Source organism: Vicia villosa, linkage group LG3, assembly GCF_029867415.1.
Source record: "Vicia villosa cultivar HV-30 ecotype Madison, WI linkage group LG3, Vvil1.0, whole genome shotgun sequence".
Lineage (NCBI taxonomy): Eukaryota > Viridiplantae > Streptophyta > Magnoliopsida > Fabales > Fabaceae > Vicia > Vicia villosa.
Window position 1 is genome coordinate 86,106,251 of NC_081182.1, and position 13,160 is coordinate 86,119,410.

Genomic DNA, 13,160 nt, shown 5'->3' on the forward strand with positions numbered 1-13,160 from the left:
TTTGTGTCTTGTCTATTTATCAGTCTTGTTTTTTTAATATTTTTCTGAGTCATTCACGGAGTCAGGGAAGCTTCTTGCTCAATACACCGTTATTACGTGTTTTCTGTTTGACTACTTCACCGTGGGTTTATTTTCCTTTTTTTAAAGAAATTATTTAAATTAATTAGATTTGTGTTATCTAGGAATATTCTAATTTTTTGGAAGGAGTCTTGGTCGACCTGAAAGTTTGTTGAATTTATTTTAAAGTTTGTTGAATTTATTTGAATTAAACAAATTTTATCATTATTCTTAAGAAACTAAATTCTTACCAAACACATAAGTAGGAATAATATTCTAAGGAATACTAATCCTGAAAATATCATTCCAAGGAATAATTTTTCTAACTTTGAAACAAACACACCCCAAGGAATAAATAATACCCAGAAAAGAAAAATATCCTCGTTCTCTTCACGATTTCAGCTTTTTTATTCCATGAGATAGAGGTAGGAAAGTTTTATTCCCAGGAACCATAAATCCAATATCTCCTTTGAAAATCTCTTTATACTCTTTGATTTACCCGCCTAATCTTCCTTCTAAATCATTATCAGTGTTCTGTAAATTGTTGTTTTGCTCAATGACTAATTGCTTTCTTTCTTCATATGAGCTTTGGATTTATGAATCTTGTTCAAGGTATTGTCTCAATCCTTTTTAATCTTTTATTTTTATTTCAAATTTCACAACCAATCAAGTTTTTGGTGATTGGATGCTTTTTAGTATGCTTCATACTTAACTGTCTTGAAGTTGTTTGTTAAAATTCATCCATGTTATGACACTATTATTTGAGAACAAAAGGATGTTAGTTCACTATATAACACGGTGCGCAAATCTTATTTGACTGATATTATTTCATATTTCTTTAGTTTTAATTCTACATATGGGGCGAGGGAAGTGTATGACTAGAGTTTTAGAACTTGATAAGAACTTCAGAAGTAAAAAAAAATCAATTTAAAATAGCTAGAGTAGTTAGATTTTTTTTTTTTTACATAGCCTTAATATATGAGTCAAATTGTTAAGAATTTGATAAAAACTTCAGCAAATATCAAGTTGAAATAGTTAAAGTAGTTAGATTTATATTGCACAATGTGATACCATTACTCCATAAATATTTACTTCTACTCTGTTTATTATTAATGAAAACAAACAATAAGCATATAACATCTGTCATAATTGTTACGAGTAGGTTAATTAATTTAATTTTATTTTTAGATATAATCTCATTGTTTTTTATCATGTCACAATTGATGGAAGTGCATGAAAGGAAAAAAAAGGATCATAGCAATGTTTATCATTTATATGGAGATGTTGAATTATTTTATGTTGATGACAATTGTGTTATGTTATCTCGCTTTAAGTAAACGCTCAAAAAAACGAAAAAGATCATGGGACTGTTACGAAAGAAGTCTAATTAGAGAAGTTCATTTTCCACTACAAGAAAATTGAGGTTTTACGACACAAAAATTGCGACAGTTACTTGATAACTGTCGTAACTCTCCTATAGAGACGGTTGTTACGACGGTTTACATCAACTGTCCCGAAATTTTTTTAAAAATAATAAAGATTGCGACGATTGTAACATGAACCGCCCTAAAATTTAGGTTACGACAGTTACATCAACCGCCCTAATACCCAGGTCACGACGGTAAAAAAACTGTTGCCCCAAAACCTTTTATGAAATGTATTATCACTAAAAAACTAAAAAAATTTACCAAAGGTCACGACGGTAAAAAACAATCATCGCCCCATAAACTCTCTCAACACAGCGTTCTAAACATTTTATCAAGGGGCACGATGGTAACCTCACTCGTCGTTACACTAAAGCCTTCGTCCATACAAAAACACCCTAAAAACATTTATTTATTTCACTTTTTCCTTGTTCACAAAGACTTTGGTTAAACCTTGAGTTGAGCAGCATCAATACGGTCGTTGAGCAACTTCAATGACTTCCTTTTGAATCTGAGCCTCCTCTCTCACTCTTCTTAGTTCGAAATCCATTCTTTTGTTTGTTTCGTCTTTGGTGAGTTTGTGTATGGATGCGAAAATTAGAGCATCAATTTCACTTCTCAACTCAAATCAAGTTCTTTTTCTATAGATTAAATTTTAAGTTTCAATATCCTTTTCTATTGATGTTTCTATCAATTAGGGTTTTCTATTGATGGTTCTATCAGTTAGGGTTTTTTATCAATTGGTTGTTGAATATGAACTATACCAATAATTTTGTGCAGAGATTCAAAGTTTTCCAGATGCCTCTGAATCGGGTGCCTTATGTTATAGGTTCTCTTCAAAACCCCTAAGCATGATCGTCGTCTCGTCGCCGAAAGAGAGTGTATACACTTATCTTCATTCTTTTATGATTTAGACTTCAATCTGTAACACATTTATCTCCCTCTTCTATGAGTTTATAATTTTTATCCCCCTATTTAATTATTTTGAAGATTTAGGGTTAATTTATCTTTGTTATTTAGGTTATTCTTTATATTAAATTGTTTATTCTCTTAATGACTATGTGGTGTCTCCTTTTTGTTCTCATGTTACATCTAATCAATCGGGTCTCATGTAAACTGTTGTCTAACATGAATAAATCCTGTCGTTTTGAATTTGCTAGTTATTTGGAAGATGTTACCAAATTGTTAGAGCAGAGTTTCAAATAATAGTGAAGTTTCCAAGAATGAGCAACAACCCTGTGTAGTTTATGAGGCTTAAGTATCCAATATTGTAAGTCCTCTAGAGTCATCTGGTGTACCTTAATTTGTTGATGTGGAAGCTCGTGCATCTTCGAGAAATAAAAATATATATTTGTTTCTAATGAAAATAAATTCATCCAATTTTTGCCGGGGATATGTGTGGGAAACTTGACTTATGGACAATATTATTTCATATATGAGTATGGTTATTTTAAGGGACATGCATGCATGGTTATACTTATGAAATTTCGAGGGTGGGTCACTTAGTTTTCTATGGCTGATCATGTTGTCTTGGCCAAGATGAATTGAGCATAATGACCTTTTTTTTACTTGGATGGAAAGCAAAGGAAGGGAGAGAAAAGTAATCAATTGGAATTTTCTCGCTTGAAGTTAATATTTATTGTGATGTTGGTTTGCACTTAAAATGAAAAGGTATTCTACTGTCACTCTTGTTGATTTCTCATTTTCTACACAATTTTTTGACTTTTGCTTAGTTTCATTTCTTCATTTCAATGAGTTAAATTTGTATGGCATGTTGTTCAATGATCATTTTCAATTTTCATCACCTAACATGATTTTTTGATAGGTCATAGTTAATAGATATTCAACAAATTCATAGATGGAGAAAAATTAATCATCATCTAATTATAATGAAAACACAACAGCAACAAGGGTGTCTTCTAGTGATGATGATCAAGTTCTAACTGAAGCAGCTATAGCCACAGAATGGGGACTCGTTTTGGACACAGGAAATTTCAAAGCTGCAATTGAGACTAGTAGTTCTTCAATTGATGGTGATAGGACCCAAAGCATGTGGGAAGGTTTGCTTTTTAATTTAAGAAGCCGAGTTCTTGTTGCAGTCGATTTCTTATTGAACCATTTTTTGAGAGTTTGTGTGATGACTATTTGACTTCGACTTCACATGTACTCATGTGATTTCTCATTTTCCAGCTCGCCTCTAAGGTTATTTAAACTGTTAAGGATCATAAATCGACTATTCATGGTAAGAACGAAGACACTGCCACCATATTGCATGAAGATTAAAAGAATCGCAATCATGAATTTGCTTTGCCAAAGTCTGTTTAATCTACAAATTCTAGTATGGAAGTATTCATGGATGATTTCTCCGTTTTTGGAGAATCATTCCAGAATTGCTTGGATAACTTCGACATAGTTCTTACAAGATGGAAAGAGAGCAATCTAGTGTTGAATTTGGGAGAAGTATCATTTTATGGTAAAAGAAGGGATCGTTCCTGGACATAAGATTTCAAAAAGAGGCTTGGAAGTAGACCAAGCCAAAATAGAAGTTATTGAGAAGCTGCCCCCACCTGTGAACATAAAGGGTATTAGAAGCTTCTTGGGACATGTTGGTTTATATAAAAGGCTTATCGAAGACTTTTCAAAAATCCCCAAGCCACTTTGCCAATTGGAGCAATATGATGTGTCTTTTATCTTTAGTCAAGAGTGTTTGAAGTCCTTTAACTTGTTGAAGAAGGCTCTAACTTCTGCTCCTAAAGTAAAAGCTCCTGACTGGATGAAACCCTTTGAGTAAATGTGTGACGTAAGTGATTTTGCAATTAGAGTTGTGCTTATAAGAGGCACGGCAAGGTATTTCACACCATCTATTACGCTAGTAGAACCTTGATTGAAGCTCAAATCAATTGTACCACCATTGAAAATAAGCTACTAGTTGTAGTGCTTGCCTTTGATAAATTTATATCTGAATTTGTGGGCACCAAGGTTATTGTATATACAGATCATGCAGCAATAAAGTACCTAATTTCTAAGAAAGATACTAAGACGAGGCTGATCAGATGGGTACTATTGCTGCAAGAATTTGATCTTGAAATAAGAGATAAGAAAGGCGTAGAAAACCTTGTAGTTGATCATCTGTCAAGGCTACCAGAGGAAGTGCAAGACAGAGATGCTAAAGAGATCATGTCTGCCTGTTATGAAGCACATAACGTTCATATCATAGCTACCTAACATTCCGATTAGGCTTTACGTTGTCTTTACTAAGGTTAAGTTCAAATCGAAAGATACCTAACTGTATTAACACTCTTTTGCTTTCTATATTCTGGAATTAGACTTATCATTATTAGAACAAGTGGGGGATTGTTGTAAATTAATAACAATAATTAATAATATGACTATGTTCCAAAATGACAGGGAAAATATGTTGGTGAATTTGAATTTTGGAATCGAAAGTTTACAACACTTCATGAAGTGTTGTAGAATGAAAACATGCAACTCTTGGTAAATGTTGCAATAGGCCAAGCATTGTAACTTTTGAAAAAAGGAATTGTTTCACCAAGGGTCGCTATCTTGTGAAACAATATTAAAGTGTCATATCAAAACCTCTTTCCGAATTCAGAAATTAACAAAAAAAAATGTACATCATTTACGGTCATACTTTTATCAGTCTATGCGAAAGATTCGACATTATGCCAAAACTAGCAGGCGTAATATTTCAAGTTTTGATATGTACCAGACTATTTTATTAATCTATGTTACGTGTAAAGCGTGTAGGTAAGCGCATTTTATTTTTTAACACCAATTACGGTCATACTTTTACAAGTCAAATCCTGTTTAACCGGTATTTTTATTTAAGATTTTGATCATTTTCAGTCTGTTTTATTAAAATTTGTACCGCGTAGATCATTTTTATTTTTCAATCAAATGCACGTTTAACTATTATTCGTTCCGGGTACCTTTCTATGTGTTTATTTCGTTTCAATTATGATGCAATCCTAGTCTTTTTGCTTACGTTAGCATCGGTTAAGAAAATTGATAATTGTCAATTTTAAGTTGTAACTAAAAATATCATGATATTTTTACCTAATGTCTTGATGACTTTTGCATGTGGGAGAAAGATCAAATGGTTGGGAAACAACCTTATCTCTAACACTGTTTCATCTAATGGTCATAAATCAAGACTCTTAGTTATAAATACGTGAGGTGGCTTAAATCAAATGCACACACCACAAAAAAAGTCTCTCTCTCTCTCTCTCTCTCTCTCTCTCTCACTCTCTCTCTCTCTCTCTCTCTCTCTCTCTCTCTCTCTCTCTCTCTCTCTCTCTCTCTCTCGGCATACACTTATCTCATCCTTCTTTCACAATGTTTCTTCTTCCTCTCCTCAATTCTAACCCTTTTGAAAGCTCAGTATCCCTGGTATGATCTCTTTCTTCCTTTTTAGAGATGTACCTCCTACCAATCACTTGCTTTTATATCCCATGACATTACAAGAGAAATATAATTTTTATGATTAATAATGACCACTAATAACTACATGGTCACTGTAACGCTTATAGTTAAACCCGATGTTCTTAGAAAATGGGTTATACCATATTTAAATTATATTAGTAATTTTATTAATAACTAAAACGTTGTTTGATTTTTAAGTTAATAATGGATTTGTGATCTCAACTTTTAAATAAGGTTTATTTGGTAATCAATAAAAAAAAACTAAATTTCATTTTTTAGTTTCCAATCAATACTATTCACTTGTATGTTTAATAACAATACAAGTATAATAATTTGTTTTGATAATTTTTAATATTTCACTCTTTTCGTGGAAACTTTAATTTTCAGCTATACTTTTATCTCATGAAAATCAAATTAAAAACTTTCATGTAGCATACATTAGGTTGTTATTTATGAAAGAATGTTTGTTTAGAAATTGTTGTAAATTATTAACAATAATTAATAATACGAGTGTATTCCAAAATGACAAGGAAAATATGCTAGTGAATTTGAATTTTGAATTCAAAAGTTGACAACACTTCATGAAGTGTTGTAGAATGAAAACATGCAACTCTTGGTAAATGTTGATGTAGGCCAGACATTGTAACTTTTGAAAAAATGAATTGTTTCACAAAGGGTCACTACCTTGTGAAACAATACTAAAGTGGCATATAAAAACCTCATTCCGGATTCAGAAACTAACAACAAAAATGTACATCATCTTCACTGAAAATTCCAGACACTCTTCGCTACATTCGAGTATTCATCCGTCTTGTGCATACTTGAGAAGGCTGAATTATCCTGGGTATTCTTGCGTAGAAACTCTAAGACATTTGAGAGTGCTTGAAATACTATAAGGAAAGTGATTCATTCACGATTCTAGCCTCGATTCCATTTGGTTTAAATTAATTTTCTAAAAATCTTATAGTAAGTTCAAATAATAGCAGTCGAGGCTTCCGTATCAAAAAATTACCATCATGAATTCGATGGCCTCTGTAAATGTGTGAATTAGATTTGCATGGACGACTGTGTGACATTGGCGGATTGCATGGGTGGAGATGCAAAGCCACAACAAAATGAGTTACTGTGGAATATGAGCTGAAGGAACTTGGATCATGGGAAGATAAAATATGAAGCTGCTAGCTAGTGGGGATAACATGAAGGGAGTATTAAATGGAGGGAAGGACTCTTACACTAATGCATGAAACCTCATATGGATTCTTTCACTCTTTCAAATAAGATATCTTATATATCCTCCAGATATACTTTAGTCTCGCATAAGAAGTCATGCGTTGTATTTCAGAATAGTTGTTGCTACCATTTCTGAAAGACATTGTTCTTTTCCTAATGTCTATATTGTTCTTATGCTATCATAGCAAAGTTTTTTCTGAACTACTCGTTAGAAAATACATCAGAAGAACAAAGATAAGAAGTTGATATCTTCCTAGCTCATTACTTTAGATCAAAAGCCCGTCATTTGAAGATAAGATCAAGAAACTTTCTCAAGAAGAATTCAGTATAACTGTATGCTTAACAAATCTTCTATCACAAAGATGTTTGTACTATTCAGAAGTTGTCTTCCACGTTTTTCATGATAAAGCTGCAAGCTACAAGCATAGTACCCCAAAATCTGCCCTCTATATTTCAAGACAAATTGTTTCAAGAATTCTCATTGGCTCAAGGGTACTCAAGGAATCAAGCGTACAAGCCCTCTAAGTCCATTCGTGCTCCATCATTCTTTTTTTCCTTATTTATTAATTTATTTGGATTCACAGAAATTCAAAAGATAAATTAAATAAAGTGGGAAATAAAGTGTTACAGCATATGGGTTTGGATTTGGGTCATGTTTTGGGTCTAAGGAAGAACCGTGTGAAAATGACATTACAATTTTGTTATTCATACCCCCTTTATTTTGTTTTTATTATTTTTGATTTATTTATTTAAAATTAAAAAATAATGAAGAATAAAATACAAGATTTTTTCACATGGTCCAAGCCAACTTCTGTTTTAACCTAATACTCTCTCTCTCTCTCTCTCTCTATATATATATATATATATATATATATATATATATATATATATCTATATATATATATATATATATATATATATATATATATATATATTCTTCATGCAAAAAAAAGGAGGAAATCCTAGTGCTGTAAGCCATCTCCATAAACTCCAAACTAGGGCGTGATCAAACATCTCTGCGGCAAATTTCAATTGTGATTATTCCATCATCCTCTTTTAACTTTCACGTCATGCTTTATTCATATCATCCATACCTCTGTTCATGTTCATAATGTTATTCAAGTTTATTTTGATATCGTTTATAAGTCTTTGCAGCATGTTCGGAAAATCACTTGTAGTTTAATTTTCATGTAAAAATGTGACACTTTTAAGCCCTTTCATTTGCTTCTGAGTAAAATAGCTTATGCAAATAAGTGATTTTGGCAAATGTATATATTAGGTATTTTTAATGTGTTTGATAGTATTTTAGTGTGTTATGATCACAACAGTTCAACAAAAGCCAGGAGAGAAAGCTGAAGAATCAAACAATTATATGGTTCGCTTAAGTTGAAGGCAACTGGCTAAACTCGCCCAACGAAGGCTTGTGGGCGCTCGCTCGCTAGGCGAAGAGAAGGAGTCGCCTGGTGAAGCAAGACAGTGGCAACTGGGTTGATTCATCCAAAGGTTCACCCAACGAGGCATAAACAAGAGGTGTAGGCGAATGGAGGAAAACTTGGCCAAGTCCCTATAGTGGTTCTCCCGGCGGAGCATGGGGCTCGCCAGGCAAATGAAGATATTTTCCTGCATTTCTTTTGCACTGTTGGCATCTCGTGGCTGACTTAGTGGGCTTCGCCCGGTGAGGCCAAGGTTCTGCTTGGCAAATCTGAGCGTGCAGACCATGCTATTTAGGCACTTTGTTATATATTTTGTGGATCATTACATCTTTTACACATCTCTTGACCTAGAACACCATTGTAGAGCAAAAATACCCATTTTCTTCATTTCTACTCAAAATCACAGCTTTCAACCATCAATCTTTGAGACTTCAAGTTTAATGTTCATAAAGCTTGATTGTTTACTTGTTGATCAAGTCACCGTGAAAATGGGTGGCTAAATATCTCTTTGTGTCAAAATTAGAGGTATATAATCTTTTTGTTGTTATGTATTTCTCTGAATACTTTGTATGTGAACAACTGATGATTAATATATGGTGAAAACCTTATGTTTATGTTTATTTGTGATTTGAATCATTATTGTGGAGTATGTTTCAAGTTAAGACCTATATTTTCATCTATCAACAAACAAAGTTTAGAGATAGCTTTGTGAGTTGATATTCACTAATATCATGCTTTGAATGTTATCATTTTGATAGTTAGGTTGAGAGATTATCTAAGGATCAAAATGATAAAACTCACAATATGATTTAAAGATGAAACATATTGAGATGGTATGTGATTATATTGATCATTTATGAGTTCACATGCCTTGTTAAGAAAATACGTACAGAGTAGATTATCGAATCCTAATCTTGACATGCTTTTACCAATCATTTAAAACCAAAACTATATTTTACCGATAGTTGATACTTTTTATGAGATTGAAACTTTCTGTTACTAAAACCAAAACCAAAACCTTTTACGAATCTTATGCTTAAAACGATAATACAAATCTCTATGGAAAACGATAATACAAATACTTTACCCTATCAAAAGTGTTTCAACATAAAGTCACCATTGGTTTTGGAAAAGACCTCGTTATCATTCAACGTGATTTAGAAAGATAGGTTCATCCAACATGGCGAAATAATTATGCCATTCTTGTGCTCTAACATGCCTTGAGAGATTATAACCTCTAGACCTCAATTCTCTGGAATTTTCTAAAATCAAAGATGAGAGGTTTAGAATTGTAGCTTTCATTTGAAACTGGAACAGGAGGAGGTGAAGTAAGATCAACCATAGTGTTTTTGAAACACGTCTGGATCTTTATCTGACACGGTTAAGTGTATCAAACTATAATCGAAGCTCTGATGCCAATTGAAGGTGCGAGAAACATAAGAAAATGGGGGGGGGTAAATTGGGTTGCACAACATTTAATCTTTACGCAACTCAAAATAAGTGATTTAAAAAGTGAATAAAAATATATGAACACAATTATTTTTAACCTGGTTCACTGTTAACGAAGTTACTTCAGTCCACTCGCCAAGGTGATTTTGCCTTCTCAATAAGGATTTAATTAACTATAACCAAACTGATTTCAGACAACCACATAGACGACAACCAATGTCTTCTTGAAATTCCTGACTAACACCTAGTCTCTCAAGGAAACAGCCACAATAAGCTTATGACCATCCTTGCTGACAATCCCAACAAGTTCACGTGATCCTTATCGTGAAACCACTATGACCGCAACCACAGTCTTCTCGAGGCTCCTGACTAACACCTAATACCCCAAGGAAACAATCAACAAAGTTGATTACAAGTGTGTATTACAAGATGCTTCTAATAAGTAGATTACATAATGGTTAAGTACAGGAACACAAAAGTGTTGATAAACAATATACAAACAAAAGCTCCTTACTAAAATACAAAACTATAAAAAGATTTCTCTAACAGAGTTTGTGCAGTGCTTTAGTGTAGTTTTGTAAAACCAGGATTTCAAATTCTTCCAATAACTTCCTTTATAAAGAAGGATAGATTCGTTGGAGGATAGAATAAGAAATACAAAGCACAACTGTAAAGTACAAAGTACAGCTGTAAAGTCCCTATTTTACATATACATATATACATATATATATATATATATATATATATATATATATATATATATATATATATATAGAGAGAGAGAGAGAGAGAGAGAGAGAGAGAGAGAGAGAGAGAGAGAGAGAGAGAGAGAGAGAGAGAGAGAGATGAGGGATCAAATTACACCAATACGTTACACTTATAGTTACACTCATTAATAACCTTTGATTTTATTTGAATCCAATGGTTAGAAATATATAATTAGTGACTCATGATTCTTACTTAAAATAGTTTTATTCTATTTTTGGTAATTAATAATTTTGATTTTAAAAATTATAATTTATTCTTTTTCTCATAAAATAAATAAAATCTCTCCTAATTTTGTAACAATTAAATCACACTTCAATTTTATGAAAAACGTGATTCTAAAAATTTCATAAAAAAATATCTAGATTAAAATAAAAACTTTTCTTATTTTAAAAATATACTGACTATATATATATATATATATATATATATATATATATATATATATATATATATATATATATATATATATATATATATATATATATATATATATATATATATATATAATTTTAAGTAAATAAAATATAAATTTATTTACATAAAAATATTAAAATTTGTTTAAAATTAAAAAAATTATATAAAAATAAGTTTTGATATTAATAAATGTTATAAATCATAAATTTTTAAGAAATATTAATAAGAATAATGGAATAGAATATAGTTTTATATTATTAAAAAAATTGTGATTTGTTTAAAATTGTTAGTAAAAATTATTTATTGAAAAATTATATTTTCTTATAGAGAAATATAAAAGTTCACGTATTTTTAAAAAATATTAATAAAAATCAAGTGATTTTTACTAATATTTCTTAAAATATGTTAGTTTTATCATTTCTTAATAAAACTATAATTTTTTTAATTAAAAATACTTGTATTCTTAATTTTAAAAAAATTGCACTACTTTTTAAAATAAAATTTTATTTGATCCACAACTAAATTATTATGTTCTAATTATTTACTATTTAGTTTTTTTTTGTATTTTTTATACATATTTTGAGAATTATTTTGTATTGTGTTTAAAAATAAAACAGTTTTATTAGTTACATTAAGCGAATATAATATTATTTTTTCTTTAAAATAAATCATAATTTTTATACCAATTTTTTTTTAGTAACAAACATTATTTTCCATCAAATAATGTTTACTAACAAATTTAAACAAATCACAATTTTTATAGTAATATAAAACTATATTCTATTCACTTATTATTATTATTATTATTATTAATATTTCTTAAAAATTTATGATTTTTAATATTTATTAATATCAAAACTTATTTTTATATAATTTTTTTAACTTTAAACAAATTTTTCTATATTTTATGTAAATAAATTTATATTTTATTTACTTAAATTCACTATATAATTGATATATTTTAAAATAAGAAAATATTTTTTATTACTAAGAATCTTGATTTTTTTAAAAATATTTAGAATCACGTTTTTTATAAAATTGAAGTGTGATTTAATTGTTATAAAATTAAGAGAGATTATATATATTAAAATCAAAATTAAGAGAGATTATATATTTACAAAATTAATTGTTACAAAATTGTTAGAAAAAGAATAAAATTATAATATATTAAAATCAAAATTATTAATTACCAAAAATAGAATAAAACTATTTTAAGTAAGAATCATGAGTCACTAATTATATATTTCTAACCATTGGATTAAAATAAAATCAAAGGTGATTAATGAGTGTAACTATAAGTGTAACATATTGGTGTAATTTGATCCCTCCCTATATATATATATATATATATATATATATATATATATATATATATATATATATATATATATATATATATATATATATATATATATATATATATATATATATATATATATATATATATATATATATATATAATAAAAATGTTTTGCATGTGATTGACTTTAGGTGAAACATAAACCCAAAGATTAAAAAGAGAAGTTGCATTGGATCACTACAAAGTGAAAGGAAAAGGTTGGAGATCTTGCTTACTGAAAGTTACATTCACATAAACAATCTATGAAGCATGGAGATATAAAAATAAAGTTAGTTTTAGATAGGGGTGGCAAACGGGCATGCCCGCCCCGTTTTGGCCCACCCCGCAAAAGCCCGCGAAAAAACGGGGCGGGGCGGGGCCGGCTTTTTTAAGAGTGCGGGTATAAAACCTTGCCCCGCCCCGCAAAAAAGTGAGGGCGGGGCGGAGAAAGCCCGCGGACATTCGGCTTTTTAGGCCTAAAAATAGTAAAATTCTATAAAAAACAAATGCCTGCAAAAGCCCACAAAAAAACGGGGCGGGGCGGGGCGGGCACATTAAAGAGAGCGGGCCTAAAACCTTGCCCCGTCCCGCGAAAAAGTGCGG